Genomic DNA, 10,544 nt, shown 5'->3' with positions numbered 1-10,544 from the left:
TTTTTGAGACAGAGTCTCACCGTCGCCCAGGCTAGAGTGCAGTGCAATCTCTGCCTTCTAGGTTCAAGTGATTCTCCTGCCTCAGCCTCCCAAGTAGCTGGGATTACAGGTGTGCGGCCCCATGCCCAGCTAATTTTTGTATTTTTAGTAGAGATGGAGTTTCACCATATTGGCCAGGCTGGTCTCTAACTCCTGACCTCAGGTGATCCGCCCACCTTGGCCTCCCGAAGTGCTGGGATTCCAGGCGTGAGCCACTGGGCCTGGCGCACAACAAACATTTAGAAATGACTTCTTAAGTGCCATGCTGTGCTCTGGCAACACAATGGTGAGTGAAAAGAAATCTCCGCCTGACCCTGGTTGGGGTGGCAGGTGCATCAATCAAATATTCACACAGATGTGCAGAGCAACAACTGTGGTCAAGTGCTATTATAAAAGGAAGGTACCACACAGCAGGCTTCAGGAACACTGGTCTTTTATGGGAAATGGTCCTTAGGAAAGAATTGTCTGGTAGGAGGCTGAGTTTCAAAGGTGAAGTTCTCACCTTTGCAGTCATGACAACAGCTTCAGCGTTGTGGATGTTAAGGGAGAGGTCCAAATTAATTATTTGACTTCCCATTAAGACGATTTGAGTTTATTAAAAACTGGCCATCATCAATCAGAGCATTAGCTAAGGGATATAGCTGGTGGTCCTGATAGGCCATTTTGTTCTGACCTTGGAAGAATTCGTCCAGACTCCAGCCAGAACTTGATTTCAGATAGAACAGTGGGGGAAGAGGGGCCACAGTCCTGCAGCCTCAGTCTGTTTCCCTGGTCTCCCTGAGTGGTCCTGGGTACTTACAGGCACCCAAACTCAAGAGTCCAGGTCAGTCTAGAGTGCTTTCGTGGAAACGGCATGCTGATGTGTGCTGAGAACATCGCTCAGCCAACTGCGTGGAGTTCAGAGTTCCCCTGAAGTTCCCTGAGACTTGGCTCTCCCTGCTCTGATGGGGTTTGGGATAGAACGTGGGAGTGCCTGGTTAATTTAGAGTTTGAGGGCCTAGTGCTTTCAAAGAGAGATCCCCACCCGAGGGAATCGTAATTCAAGTCCTCTTCCACCATATACCTGGTTTGGACAAGTAAAAGCAACACCTAAGTTAAATAAATGGCAACATCTGCTTTTTTTCCTTTTGAAAATTGAATATTATATGAGGGACAATGACTATTCCCAGCTTGATGCTTTGGAAAGTGCATTTGGATTTTTCCATTTTAGACAAACGTCAGCTTTCCCCCGAAGTAGCCTCCATCGTGCTTGTTTGTTCCAAATCATTTTTCAATGCTTTGATTTCCCTTCTTTTTGCTTTAAACACTCAGTCATGTGGCTTGTCTCCACCGTGCGGAGGTGCCGGGTGCCTGTTGGGTCGCTCTGCATTTCTGGCAGGAAGGAGGCATTTGTGAATACTGTCAGTACTTGAGACAGATCGGTCACATTGGAACCTTTGCCCCTGTTGTTAAAAACCGAAGATGACTGTGACTGTGGAGGTGCCCCGTGTGCTCAGCGCTCAACTGGGAAGTGGAGAAGATTCCCGGAAGATGTTTGGCAGTCACTTCTGAGTTTTCCATTGAGACCCAAACATGAAGAAAATCTTCTGGCTCCTGCCAGTTGGCCAACCTCTGTCCACCTTCCCCAGCTCACAGGGCTGCACAGGGCTGTCCTCTGCTGCTGGAAAATCACGCCTGTGCTCTGCACAAACACTGAACACTGACCCTCTGCTTGATCCATGGAACTAAGATGACAGGATCTCCTGCCTGTTCTTGATGATAGCTGTAGTTTTATTTCAGATTTTCATTTAAACAAATAGTTTAAGGCCTCAGCTGGGAAAGGGGACTGAAGTATCCCCAGCGGACAAAGCCTCTGGCATGCCAGAGCAACATGTGACCCAGCCCGAGTTGACTTTCCTCCCTTCCCCACCCAGGTTGCTGGGAGAAATAACTATGGGGTTTTGGCAACTCTTTCCCAAAATGCACAGTGGAAGGTTGGGAAACACTGAATTATGAAATAAAGGAAGGCGGTTCCTTTTGTCATCCTTGGCACCCGAATCCTAAACTACGGTAATGAGATCAGCCCCTTAACAGTGGACTCCAGGGCACCTTGCTCTTAGGCAATTTGTTTTTCTGTGTGCGCTCTTCAGCAGACTCTGTAGGAAATGGAGTACCTGATGCAAATGACTTTTTTGTTTTGTTTTGTTTGAGACAGAGTCTCACTCTTGCCCAGGCTGGAGTGCAGTGGCATGATCTCAGCTTACTGCAACCTTCACCTCCTGGGTTCAAGAGATTCTCCTGCCTCAGCCTCCTGTAATCCCGGGATTACAGGTGCATGCCACCATGCCTGGCTAGTTTGTATTTTCAGTAGAGAGGGGTTTCACCATGTTGGCTAGGCTAGCCTTGAACTCTGACCTGAAGTGATCCGCCTGCCTCGGCCTCGCAAAGTGCTGGGATGACAGGCGTGAGCCACCGCGCCCGGCCTGATTTTGGATGGTTATAGTTGGGAAATAAGTTAGTGCGCGGATACTGTCTCTGGGGAAAACGAGGAAACTGACAGGATTCCAGAAGGCTGCTGTTTGAAGGGGCTCACTCAGTTCCAAGAAGAGATGGGAGAGGCAGGAAATGTGAGCATATGTGCTGCCTGCCCTCCGTTGATTTGTTTCATAACAAATTGACCCTGTCTCGTCTTGTGACCCCTCTTATGTTCAGAAGAGCTACTGGGGAGTTGTAGAGACAAATGAGTCTTTTTCTTAGCTCTAATCCTGACCCCAGAGGGGCATGTGGCCACTTCTCCCCAACTTCTCCCTGGGGTGACTTGCTTCTGACACCTGCCGCCTTGTTTTTCCTCCTCAAGCAAGCTTGTTGCAGGCACTTCTTTACGTGGCGCTGAACTTAGCCACAAGGAGCTGTCATCAGGGGTGTGGGAGAGGGAGGAGAGGGGATCACAGGGGTTTCAGAGGGCTCACTTAGAGACTTGCTGATACTGACAACAGAGTTGACCTGGCCCAGGATTCTTCTAATGCTGTGTGTGACTGTGTGTCTGTGCCACAGGAGTTTTTCAGTGTGTATGCATGCATGATGTATGTATGTGGGGTCGGGGCGGGGGAGGGCAAGAGGGTTATTTTCTGGGTCAGAATAACCTTTTAAAGTGATAAGTTTTCCGCTAGGAGAGGAACCACGTTTTCTCATCTGTCTAGATGTTTTTCTTCACCTGGGCCACGGAAGGCTTTGTTTCACAAGCTTTTCTCCTTTTTCGTCGTTTGGGTGGCAAAGGACTCTGCTCCGCCCTGTGACACAGGGTCCACTCTCCATGTCCCACGTTGGGATGGATTGCAGAGCATGTGCCCTCCTAGTGGCCCCCATCAGCCACCAGAGTGAAGTTGATGCTTGGGTGCTATGAACAATTGGCAGGACAGTCATGGTGTGGACCTGGGGAAGCTTTACTCAGGGCTGACCTGCCCACAAGCAGCTGCTCCTGGCAGTCTGAGCGCCTTTCATATTTCCTGTATTAACCTTGTGGTGCACAAAGAGAGCCTCGAGAACAAACTAATGAGAATCATCCCTCTCATCACGGAACCTGCATCCCCTGCCTCAAACTAAGCCATGTGCACACGCACACTTGATAATAGCAGAATCGAGGCTTCAGAGGATCTTGTTGACATTTGTCTTCTCTTTGTTTCCTAGAGTGTGGTGGGAGGCCTCCGTCACTGTAGCACTGTCAGATGGGTGACAGCCTCATCGGCACCCTCCGGTCTCAGCAGGATGTGAGTTTTCTTTTTTAACGGGATGCTCTGAAGCCCTTCTGTCCGTGACCAAAAGCATCATTCTTGGCACTGAGCATGAGGCCCCTTCTCTGACCTCCGCTTCCCTTCCCCTACCTACAGTTACTGCACAGTCACTGCCTTTACTGTACTGCTCTGATCATGTTTGACTTCATATACTTAACATCTCTATGTAAAATGACCAACCTTGAGCCTACAGCCTGTGAGCTACAGGCTCCACTCTGCTCAGCTCCCTGTCCCTGCAGAGCAGTGAGTTATTTTAGAGAGAACGTGTATCAGGCAGTGGTGCCCAACTCTCTCTCTCTTTTTTTAATACAAGTAACTTCACAAATGGAAAACCTAAGCCTATGTGAAACTGGAGAGTAGTATAATGAACACCATATACTTATCACCGGAATTCAACAATTACCTACATATGGCCAATCTTATTTCATCCATACTTCCACCCTCTACTCTGTCATCCACTGGATTATTTTAAAGCGAATCCCCAGACATAGCATTATAGCATGACTTTTTTTTTAGTTTGTAATACAATTTTACTCTTCAGAATATACTAAAGATAATATTTGCATATGCGGTGTATGTCACATAATATTTTTTTTTCTCCCATTCACTTTATTGAGGTATAACGGACAAAAATTAGATGTATTTATGATGTGAAATGTGATGTTTTGACCTGTGTATACATTGTGAAATGATTACATCAAGCTAGCTTTCTTGTGGTGAAAACATTTAACATCTACTTTTTAAAGCAACTTTCAAGTACACAGTACATTTTTAATTTTCTTTTATTTTATGCTTGAGACAGAGTCTTGATCTACTGCTGGTGTGCAGTGGTGAGATCTCCACTTTGAGACCAACCTGAGCAACATGGCAAAACCCACTCTCTACACACATATACACACAAAATTAGTCAAGCTTGGTGTTATACACCTGTAGTCCCAGCTACTCGGGAGGCTGAGGTAGGAGGATCACCTGAGCCCAGGAGGTTGAGGCTGCAGTGAGCTGTGATCTCACCACTGCACTCCAGCCTGGGCAACAGAGCAAGATCCTGTCTTAAAAAAAAAAAAAAAAAAAAAAAGCGAAAACAAGAAAACTGAAGTCCCTTGTCTTTTGCAGACCATGGCTGAGACTGATTCTTAGTCCTTCTCATCTGGGATGAAGCAGATTTACTAACAAATGTTAGATTTTTTTCCTTTTCCTCCTAATGCCAAGAGTCTGTGGAGCTGCAAAGGTTGACCCGGCCAGAGCTGCCCCGTGACCCTGGCGTACTGTCCAGAATGGTGCATGCCTTTGGGGAATCTCTCCTCACATAGCAGACCTCCTAACTCAGGACTGCTAATTGTGCTGTAAGATGTTGCCCACAAGGACGGAGTCCTGGGCCCTCACACAGACTCTGGAATAGAGCCACCAATACCCAGATGATAGAGACTTAGATGGCTTCCCTAGACTCTCCTTATCTCGTCTCCATCTCTGGGCCAGCTCAGCCTGGCCTCTCTGGGGCCCTAGTGGCTGAGACGTCCTTATAGAGGCAAGCCTTGAGTGAGCAGGGCACCTACTATGTGGCATCTTATGGACATGGCTGAGCCGTGGGCACCCTCAGCTGCCAAACCGGAGGTATCTAACAAAGTTTCATCCCTGCAGTTACCAGATGGGGGAGTGACAAAGAAGGTCAATGATGGAGAAAACCCAGTGACATTTTATACATTAGCAAAGTTAATTGCCATGTGCCCAAAAGCCTGTCTGAGTGTACTGTTTAACGGCCAGGAAAACACAGTTTCAGTTCTTACATTGTAAAAGTAATGTAGCCGACCCTTTGCTGGGGACATCCCCACTGCAGGCCTTCTTGCCGCCTGCCTGGCCTCCCTGGCACTGGCTGCACTGGGACCAGTGTTCTGCAGAGCTGCCCTCATGGTGGCTTCCAGACATTCTCTCTCACAAATCTCAAGACTGACTTAACAAAAATTCCTAACATCAGCAGTCTTTAAGCCCTATCTGAGAGTAAAACACAGTTCAGATGTCTACTGAGCGTTACTTATTTGCAGCTGGGTGAAAGTCAAGGCTGCCTCCTTTCTGGCACTGGGGAAGGGATGAGAGCCAGGAGAGCTGTGTGGGTGTCATTTTTATGTAAGACAGACCCATGCGGTGCAGGCTTTTTCCTACCAAGCACTTCACTGCCTTTTGGTAAACACAGAGTTTCCACGAACCAGGGAGCCAGATGAGGCTACCTAGAATTTTAGAATAAAAAAGGACTTAACAAATTTCAACATTATCATTTTCAAGAGCGCAATCCTTTCCCTCCCAATGAAATCTAGCCCAGATCCCCGCTCTATAAAGCAGAGAGAAACTGGCTGAATGGGGCTGAGGCACCAGAGCCAAGGTTACTGGTCTCTTTCCCATGGACTGTCCCCATAGCAACTGCAGGATTCCAAGAAGGACTTTTGCAGAAGTGCTGATGGCAGATAGTATGGCAAACTTACCCTGACTTTTGGTCCCCTTCCCCAGTCACTCGTGCAAACGCTGAATAAGTGAGATAATGGTTGGTGAGTCTGAGGGAAAAAAACCAAACCAAACAAAAGAGGGAACACGGGGTCTACAGAAGGTGCGGGTGGAGAACAGGACACCACAGCCAGGGGACGGTATGGGCAGAGAGCAGCGTCCTCGTCTCCCTCCTGTGAAATGCTTCTCCGTGGAGGCATCACACCCCAGAAAACAACAGATAGCAACAGCAGCCCAGTGGCTCCCGGGCAGCGGGGTAAGATTAGGGTTGCATTCCACGCACACTCGGGTAGGTGCATACAAAATATGTGCAGGCAGATCTGCCAGCCGCACGGAATTTCCTCTTCCCCAGCCTTCTCGTCTTCAAAGGCGAGCTGACTGCGATTCAGGGAGATGGAACTTCCGCCAGGATGGAGGTATGTCGAGGTTCCCTGAGGGCAGGGTCACATGCTAACCTGTGGCAAATGGGGAGTGGCTGAGTTCAAACGGCAACACCAGAGGATCTCCCACCCTCGGTGTGTGCCCCGCCCTCCCTGCTGATCCACCAGGGATTCAGCTCTTCTCACCGTGAATACTCATCACTAGCCAAGGTAGTCAAAATCCCCAGGAGAATATGAGATCACAGGCAAAATATGAGACATGAAAAAAGGTGGTAGTGGGCGGGGCGCGGTAGCTCACGCTTGTAATCCCAGCAATTTGGGAGACCAAGACGGGAGGCTCACTTGAAGTCAAGGGTTCGAGACCAGCCTGGCTAACGTGGTGAAACCCCGTCTCTACTAAAAATACAAAAATCAGCAGGGTGTGGTGGCGGCTGCCTGTGATCCCAGCTACTTGGGAGGCTGAGGCAGAAGAATCGCTGGAATCCGGGAGGCGGAGGTTGCAGTGAGCCGATTGTACCATTGCACTCCAGCCTGGGAAACAGACTGAGACTCTATCTCAGAAAAAAGAAAAAAAGAAAGAAAAAAGGTGGTAGAATTAATACCAACATGATAGTAAAATAAATGTAAGTGGATTAAACTCATCAATCCCAAGACAAATATTTGCCAATTACATTTTAAAAATAATATTTAACAGTATGTTGTCTATAGGAGATTTAAGAGGTTATAGAAATGTTTATTAATTTTTTTCCTAGTATTCCTTTATCTTTTTTTATTTTTTATTTTTCCATAGGTTCTTAGGGTACAGGCAGTATTTGGTTACATGAGTAAGTTCTTTAGTGGTGATTTGTACGATTTTGGTGCACCCATTGCCCAAGCAGTGTATTTGTAGTCTTTTATTCCTTGCCCCCTCACCCTTCCCTGCAAATCCCCAAAGTCCATTGTATCATTCTTACACCTTTGAGTCTTCACAGCTTAGCTCTCACATATCAGTGAGAACATACGATGTTTGGTTTTCTATTCTTGAGTTAGAAAGGTTATAGAAATATTTAATATTAATGTCAGACAAAACAGAATTTTAAAACATCGAAGTGGACAAGCAGAATATTAGGATATTATATTTTGGTAAGAGGAACAATATGTCAAGAAGATATAATAATAAAGATAAACATATCAATATAGCTTCAAATACATAAAGTAGCTACTAACAGGACTAAAGGGAGAAATAAATAAATCAGCAATTGTAATTAGAAAATGTTATATGCGCCTTTTAGAGTTTGATAGATAAAGCGTGAAAAAAGTGAACATGTATACTACCCAATAAACTGTAGTTTATTTATTTATAGACACATATATCTAGCATATATAGTATGTATGCATATATATGTAGCATATATATGCATATATATTTGCAACAATCAATCCTCTATTAAGCCACAAAAATGCCATACTTTCAAAGAATCTACATCACAGAGATCATAGTTCTTTGATCATAGTGTAATAATTAAAATAATTAAAGCATGAAAGAATAACATCCTCCCTTCTGTTCATTTGCTGGAAGCTAAAAAACTCGCTACTAAACAATTCTTGGGTTAAAGAAGGAAGAAAGAGAAACTTAAAAAACATACTTTGAACTAAAATTTAAACAATGAAAACTTTAAAAAATTGTGTGAGATAAAGCAGTACTTAGAAGAAAATTTATAGCTTTAAATCACTCATCCAAAGGTTAAAAAAAGAAAGACTGAAACAAGAGTGAATTAAAAGAAGAAAGGAGGAAAACATAAAGATAAAGCTAAAATCAATGAGATAGAGGACAAAAGAGGGTGAGAGAAAGAGAAGATTAAGAAAGTTCTAAATTTACTCTTCAAAAAGATTAGTGGATACACCATTCATCCTCCCCTCCTAGACAAAAACTAAAAGAGAGGATGGAAATAAAACATCAAATGAAGAAGAGGATAACTGCAGGCTGAATGAAGGTGAGGAACACCCACTGGGTGCTCCAGAGTTGGACTGGGATGAGGAGGGTGTCCTCATAGTGGGTTAGGGGTAGCCTGGTCAGGGTGTCAGAGCTCGAGAGTGGTGAGGAGCCCTTCTGTCCTGGGGAGGGGATGGCTATGAAGCTGGGCAATGGCTTATACACAGAGGAATTGATTAAATAGGCAAGTAAATCAAAGACAATGAAAGTCAAGTTTTCTCACTGTTAGGAAAAGGGGATAGAAATACGGAAATGGCAAAAAAAATCACTTTTGTGGTATTGAATTGGAATTGGTGGTGTCACTGTGAACTCCTGGTTTTCCATATATGAATATAGATGGATGTAGAAAATTTTATTAAGATTTATCCAGGAAGGAAAGGATGGTGCAACGTTAACGTATCATACTACATTGGCAAATGAAAAGTAGAGAGTCACACAACTTTCTCAATGTTTTGTGAATTATACGTAATTGATTATAATTATACAGTTTTATAAACAGCTATTATTATACATAATAATTATTATTGAATGTTCTTGAAAAGAATTTTTAAAACACAGAGTATTAGAATACAAAGGGGCCGGGCGCGGTGGCTCAAGCCTGTAATCCCAGCACTTTGGGAGGCCGAGACGGGCGGATCACGAGGTCAGGAGATCGAGACCATCCTGGCTAACACGGTGAAACCCCGTCTCTACTAAAATACAAAACTAGCCGGGCGAGGTGGCGGGCGCCTGTAGTCCCAGCTACTCGGGAGGCTGAGGCAGGAGAATGGCGTAAACCCGGAAGGCGGAGCTTGCAGTGAGCTGAGATCTGGCCACTGCACTCCAGCTTGGGCGACAGAGCGAGACTCTGCCTCAAAAAAAAAAAAAAAAAAAAAAAAAAGAATACAAAGGAAATAGAATATAGGAAAAATGTAAAAAAAATCACACTGGCAGAGAAACAGAACACACCCTTTAAGACTGGAAAACCAGCAAATACAACTGCTAACTAGACAGCAATGGGAGAGCTGTGGAGAGCCTGGTCACTACGTTAACACAGGAGAGAGCAGACCTAGCTGGGTGTAAACAAACTGTCAGGATCAACAAACTATGAGACTCCTGCAGAGTTCAACAAAGATACAGCATAACTAGTGTACATCTACAATGGCACTAACTAACTAGAAAATGTAATGGAAGATAGATATTATTTATTTATTTATTTAGAGACGGAGTCTCGCTTTGTTGCCAGGCTGGAGAGCAGTGGTGTGATCTCAGCTCACTGCAAACTCCACCTCCCGGTTCAAGCAATTCTTCTGCCTCAGCCTCCCAAGTAGCTGGGACTACAGGCGCATGCCAAAACACCCGACTAATTTTTGTATTTTTAGTAGAGATGAGGTTTCATCATATTGGCCATGCTGGTCTGGAACTCCTGACCTCATGGTCCGCCCGCCTCGGCCTCACAAAGTGCTGGGATTACAGGTGTGAGCCACCGCACCCGGCCAATATCATTTATAATAGCAGCACCAACTATAAAATTTGGGAATCAAGTTAACAAAGAACACACAAGAATTTTATTGGAAAAGATTAAAACGCTATTACAGGACACAGAAAGCAGCTGAATATGTGGTGATATGCTATGATCATTATATGGGATTACTAAAAATTGTAAAGATGTCAATTTTAATGAAATGAATTATAAATTCACTACAATGCCAATAAAAATTCCATTAAGACCTTTTCAACTACTTAACAATTCTAAAATTTATACACAAGAATAAAAAGCTTTATCATAAATAACTAAGTCAATTCTGAAAAAAAGAAGAGTGAAGTTGTAACGGGGTTGGGGAGGAGTTGGTCACTCCACTAGGTACTGAGACATGCTGTAAAGCCACAGTAAAGGCCGGGCGCAGTGGC

This window comes from Rhinopithecus bieti, unplaced genomic scaffold (genome assembly GCF_001698545.2).
Source record: "Rhinopithecus bieti isolate Rb0 unplaced genomic scaffold, ASM169854v2 scaffold_14215, whole genome shotgun sequence".
Taxonomy (NCBI): domain Eukaryota; kingdom Metazoa; phylum Chordata; class Mammalia; order Primates; family Cercopithecidae; genus Rhinopithecus; species Rhinopithecus bieti.
This window is presented reverse-complemented; position numbering follows the sequence as displayed.